Below are 6,552 nucleotides of genomic sequence, written 5' to 3'. Positions count from 1 at the left end.
ATCAGTTTGTAGTAGTAAACGATGAGATGTCATATCAATCACAAGTTCAATATGGAGTACCGCAAGGCTCAGTACTAGGACCATTGCTTTTCACTCTGTACATGCTACCCTTGGGAGATATCATTAGGAAGCATGGCGTTAGTTTTCATTGTTACGCTGATGATACTCAGCTCTATATTTCTTCACACCCTGACGAAACTTACCAATTCACAAAATTAACGGAATGCATAGCTGATATAAAAAACTGGATGACCAGTAATTTCCTACTACTAAATTCAGAAAAAACAGAGATTCTAATTTTTGGATCAAAAACTTCTTCACGTAATAATCTAGAATACTACTGTATGTCTAACACTTGATGGCTGCTCTGTTAAGTCTTCGTCGTCAGTTAGGAACCTGGGTGTGCTCTTTGATACCAATCTTTCATTTGAAGGCCATGTTACTAGCATCTGTAAAACTGCTTTCTTCCATCTTAAAAATATATCTAAACTACGACATATGCTCTCAATGAAGAATGCAGAACAGTTAGTTCATGCGTTCATGACCTCAAGGTTAGATTACTGTAACGCTCTACTGGGTGGTTGTTCCTCCTGCTTGATAAATAAACTACAGCTCGTACAAAATGCTAGAGTTCTTACTAGAACTAGGAAGTATGACCATATTAGCCCAGTTCTGTCGTCACTGCATTGGCTTCCTGTTAAACATTGTATAGATTTTAAAATCTTGTTAATTACTTACAAAGCACTAAATGGTTTAGCCCCCCAGTACCTAAGCAAGCTCTTAAAGCATTATAGTCCTTCACGTTTATTGCGATCTCAGAATTCAGGCCAGCTGATAATACCTAGAATATCGAAATCAACCGCAGGTGGTAGATCCTTCTCCTATTTGTCACCTAAACTGTGGAACAACCTTCCTAGCATTGTTCGGGATGCAGACACACTCTGTCAGTTTAAATCTAGACTAAAAACCTATCCCTTTAACCTGGCATACACATAACATATTATCAATTTATATTTTCAAATCCGTTAAAGGATTATTAGGCTGCATAAATAAGTTCAGCCGGAACCGGGAACACTACCTATAACACCAGATGTACTTGTTACATCAGAAAAAGAATGGCATCTACGCTAATATTAGTCTTTCTGTTTATCCCGAGGTTTACCGTAGTCAACCGGATTCGGGGCCGTTTCCAGATGAGACCGAGGACCGGTGCCTTGACACAACCACAACGCAGCCCTGTATCAGCAGAGATTGAGTCGACTAGATCATCCATTGTGAAGACATCATCAACACGACAGCCAGTGCCACAATTTCCTCAAAATTATAATCACGATTATTAATCATGTTTATTCTATCAAAAGAGTAATGTAATTATGGATATTTTGCAAGTTCTTTACCAACCTACACTTTGCCCAAAAGGCCTGTAGGTGGCACAAAGACTTAAATTTAACCAACTATGATAACTTCGTTAGATGGTAAATCAATACAAAACATGGTTCCCTTTCGTGGGAACTGTCGACGCTGCGTGGTAACGCATTGGGAACCTTCTGCGTGATGTCGTCACTGAAGCACTCATGTATCTAGCCAATCGCGAAGCGAGACGTCAGAGACGGGTGACGTCACGGACCAGGAAACTATAAAGCACACTCGGATGCAGAGCACGCCAGCTTCTGTGTCTTCAGCAAGCGCTCTATGTTATCTTGTGTGTCTTATTTGGTGTTGTTTGTCCTGCTTATTTTTGGAAAACATTATCTCTTCGTCTGAGGACAAGAGTGTTATTGTGCACCACACATATATATATATATATATATATATATTGAATAAAGACACGAGTGAAATGGCGGAAGGCAGACAATTTAAAAAGTGTGTTCACCCATGCACACGGTTTATTCCAGATGGGGACACTCATGAGATGTGTGTTGTCTGCCTGGGGGTTGAGCATGCACAGGCAGCTCTCGAGGGGGCTGTCTGTGTTCATTGTGAGAAGCTCACCCTCAGAGTTTTAAGATCACGCCGGGCACTCTTTCACGATAAAGAGAGTGCTCCGGTCGGCGTTCCCCGCGGATCGGGTCCCGCTGTTGCTGAGGCGCAGCGGCGGCTTCATTCGTGGGGTTCGCAAATGGAGCTGGCAGAGGGGGTTGAGACGGGCCCAGCCTTATCTCGCCCTTTACCTGCCAGCCCCAGTGCCTCTTCTCAGGCGGCGGAAGCACGCGCTGCGGTTTCTTCCCCCCAGAGAGAGGCACCCGCGCTTCATCTCTCTTCCTCTGAGGAGGTTGATGTGATGAGCGTGGGGGAAGAGGAACCGCCATCCTCCTCCCCAGCACATGAGGAGCTCCTGGAGGTAGTGACCAGGGCTGTTGCCAAATTAAAAATTGACTGGCCAGCAGAGCGGGCAGATACTAGACCAAAGAGTAAGCTGGATGAGCGCTTTCTGCCCGCTCGGTCACTACCCCAGCGTCGGGGTTTGCCCTTCTGTCCGGACCTCCACACCGAGGTCTCGAGGTCTTGGAAGAAGCCGGCATCATATCGTGTCTTCAGCCCCCAGACCTCAATGTATAGTAACATCGTGGGGCTGAAGCAGCAAGGCTATGCGGCGATGCCTCGGGTGGAAGAGACGCTTGCGGGCTATCTCTCCCCCGAGTCTGCATCGTCGCTGAAAACCCCGACGTTGCCCACCAAGCCATTAAAAACTACATCAGGCTTGGTGGGCAAGGCTTATGCGGCAGCAGGTCAGGCAGCGGCATGTCCACATACCATGTCGCTCCTACAGGCATATCAAGCCGACCTGCTGGGGGAAGTGGAGAATAGCGGGGAGGCCACGTATGAGTGCATCCAGGAAATCAGGATGGCAACTGACCTGGCTCTCCGTGCCACCAAAGAGACGGCAAAAGAAATCGGCCGCTCTATGGCAGCATTGGTGGCTACGGAGAGGCACTTGTGGCTGAACCTCTCGGACATAAGGGAGCGTGACAAAGCCTCCCTTATGGACGCGCCGCTGTCTCCTGCGGGCCTCTTCGGCGACGCCGTTACAACAGTCGTCGAGAGGTTCCAGGAGGCTAAGAAACAATCTGCGGCGTTCCAGAGGTTCATCCCCCGCAAACCAAGAATCCCTCCCCCGAGGCTGATGAGCGGGATCAGCCTCGGCCGTCAACGAGCTCCTCAGCGCACCACAGAGCGCAACAAAAGATTAGCGTGGCCGCCCGTGCTCCCCCGCAGAGAGCTTGGGGATCGGGTCGGCCCGCTCAGCCGAAGCCTTCTAGGGGCAGAACGGACCTGCGCGCCGTTATCCTGGCCCGGAAGGCTTCGAAGCGGTCCTGATGTCTGTGGGTCAGGAACCGGTGAGGGCGGCCCCCTCCGAAGGGAGCCGGCGAAAAATACATCTAAAAGCCGCTTCCCTTCGGCGCCCTCAGGGGATCGTTATGCCAACCCTGCCACCCAGGGTGCGTCAGGGCGCAGTGGTCTCCACCGACCCTCCGAGGAGGGCCGGCCACTTGATTCGATTGTTCTCTGCCGGTGCGCCGCTTCAGAGCGTCGAATCAGGTGCTCAAGAAACACCAGAGGCCAGTCTCGAGAGACTGGTTCCCTTAGTAAATTTTCTGGTAGAATGGAAACTTCTTCCGAATATATCAAAATGGGTGCTGCTCACTATAAAAGAGGGTTACAAGATCCAGTTCGGGTCTCGCCCGCCCAGATTCAACGGGGTTCTTCCCACAGTGGTAACCCCCGAGCAGTCTCTGGTTATGGAACAAGAAGTTGCGACACTTTTGCGAAAAGGAGCTATAGAAAGGGTTCCTCCTCCCAGCAATCAGTCAGGGTTCTACAGCCGTTACTTCATTGTTCCAAAGAAGGATGGAGGTCTACGACCTATTATAGATTTACGTGTGCTAAATCGCTCAATACAAAAGCTCAAGTTCAAGATGCTGACACTCAAACAGATTATACCACAGATCAGGTCCGAGGACTGGTTTGTGGCAATAGACCTGAAAGATGCTTACTTTCATGTGTCCATCCATCCTTCTCACAGGAAGTTCCTCAGGTTTGCTTTCGGGGGCGAAGCTTACCAGTACAGGGTTCTTCCGTTCGGCCTATCATTATCACCCCGCACATTCACGAAATGCGTGGACGCAGCTCTGGCTCCGCTGAGGATCCAGGGCATTCGCATACTGAATTATATCGACGATTGGTTGATTCTAGCTCAGTCAGAGCAACTAGCAGTTCAGCATCGAGATGCATATGTCCCATATGAAGAGGCTTGGGCTGAGGCTCAATGCCAAAAAGAGTGTGCTAGTTCCAGCTCAATCCACCAACTATCTGGGTGTAGTGTGGGACTCCACCACGATGCGGGCACATTTGTCTCCCGCTCGGGTGAGTGCCATTCTTATGGCTATGAAAGGGGTGAAGTTAGGCCAGTCACTCACTGTAAAACAGTTCCAGAAACTGCTGGGTCTGATGGCAGCTGCGTCCAACGTGATACCTTTTGGCCTTCTGCACATGAGGCCCCTACAGTGGTGGCTCAGGACCAGGGGGTTCTCCCCGAGGGGAAATCCCTTTCGCATGATCAAAGTCTCAAAACGATGTCTTCGTTCTCTGACCATGTGGAAAGACCCCCGGTTCCTGTCCCAGGGACCCGTGTTGGGGGCCACTACTCGTCGAGTAACGCTTACGACGGACGCCTCCCTCACGGGCTGGGGAGCGATCATGAGTGGTCGCTCAGCTCAGGGTCTTTGGGAAGACCATCAGCTCTCTTGGCACATAAATCGGCTAGAGATGATGGCAGTGTTCCTAGCTCTGAAACACTTTCTCCCAGACCTGAGAGGTTACCATGTGTTGGTTCGTACGGACAACACTGCAGTGGTTGCATATATAAATCATCAGGGGGGTCTGCGGTCTCGCCGACTATATTACTTGGCCCGTCAGATCCTCCTGTGGTCCCAAGGGAAGCTGCTCTCGCTGAGGGCAGCTTACATCCCGGGACATCAAAATGTGGGAGCAGATGCCCTGTCGAGGCAGGGGCCAAGGCCCGGGGAGTGGAAACTCCACCCAGAAGTGGTGAGTCTCCTATGGAAAAATTTCGGTCGAGCGGAAGTCGACCTGTTCGCCTCGGGAGAGTCAACCCAGTGTCCGCTCTGGTACTCCCTAACACATCCAACACCTCTGGGTCTGGATGCTATGGTACAGACGTGGCCGAGGCTGCGCCTGTACGCATTTCCCCCGATCGCCCTGCTCCCGGGAGTTCTGGAAAAAGTACGCCGAGAAGGGGCCAATCTAATACTGGTAGCCCCATTCTGGCCAACCAGGATATGGTTCTCAGACCTAGTGTCGTTACTCAACGGCTCCCCAATGGAGCTTCCTCTCAGACAGGACCTCCTGTCTCAAGCGGGCGGCATGATTATACATCCCCGCCCAGAACGACTGAAACTATGGGCCTGGCCTCTGAGGGGGCCAGACTCATAAATGCTGGTCTCCCAACCGAGGTTGTGGAGACCATTCTTAACTCCAGAGCTCCCGCCACGAGGAAGTTGTATGCCTACAAATGGAATTTGTTTTCTACCTGGTGTAGACACAATAATACGGACCCTGTCCTTTCCTCTGTTAGCTTTGTGCTAAAATTCCTCCAGAAAAAATTCTCGGAGGGCCTATCTCACTCAACCTTAAAGGTTTATGTTGCAGCAATTTCAGCATATCATGCTCCTCTTGAGGGGAATATCTCGGTAGGTCGAGACCCCCTCGTCACACGCTTCCTCCGTGGCACACTGAGGTTGAGGCCTCCAGTGCGCACAAGGGTGCCAACCTGGGACTTGGCTGTGGTCTTACAAGGGTTAGCTGAGGCTCCCTTTGAACCATTAGAGGAGGTTCCTGAGAGGTTCCTCACTCTGAAAACGATTCTTTTATTAGCTATCACTTCTCTGAAGCGGATAGGAGATTTACAAGCACTTTCTGTTGCTCCCTCTTTCCTTGAATTTGCTCCAGGAATGGTGAAAGCATTCCTGTATCCTAAACCGGGGTATGTCCCAAAGGTCCCTACCAATGTCCCAGGCCCCATTGTGCTTCAGTCTTTCTATCCTCCTCCATTTGAATCTGCGGATCAGGAAAAATTGAATCTGTTATGCCCAGTAAGGGCTTTGGATACTTATGTCCACAGAGCTGCCCTGTGGCGTAAGTCAGATCAGTTGTTTGTCTGTTATGGGTCCCCTAGAAAAGGGGGCCCAGCATCAAAACAGAGAATGAGCAAGTGGGTGGTCGAGGCCATCTCACTTGCATATGAAGCGGCCGGACAGCCCTCTCCCTTGAATGTTCGCGCCCATTCTACCAGGGGTATGGCGGCATCAAAAGCTCTGATGTCAGGAGTCTCCATGAGTGACATATGTGATGCAGCTGGATGGTCATGCCAGCACACATTTATTAAATATTATAACCTTGATGTTGGCTCCACTCCGGGGTCCTCTGTCCTGTCAAGATAACCTTGGCAAGTGCTTGAGCTACGGCTCAGTTGGGATTGCGTTCCCAATGCGTTACCACGCAGCGTCGACAGTTCCCACGAAAGGGAACGTC

General features: G+C 50.3%; 1 pseudogene; it reads left to right on the top strand.

Annotated features, from left to right (window-relative positions):
- Positions 1-1,837: 1,837 nt before the first annotated feature.
- Positions 1,838-5,436, top strand: LOC137002764 (uncharacterized; annotated as a pseudogene).
- Positions 5,437-6,552: the final 1,116 nt, after the last annotated feature.

The sequence above is a fragment of the Chanodichthys erythropterus genome, chromosome 3 (assembly GCF_024489055.1).
Source record: "Chanodichthys erythropterus isolate Z2021 chromosome 3, ASM2448905v1, whole genome shotgun sequence".
Classification (NCBI taxonomy): Eukaryota; Metazoa; Chordata; class Actinopteri; order Cypriniformes; family Xenocyprididae; genus Chanodichthys; species Chanodichthys erythropterus.
The sequence above is the reverse complement of the archived record's forward strand: the minus strand, read 5'-3'. Positions and strand labels throughout refer to the sequence as shown.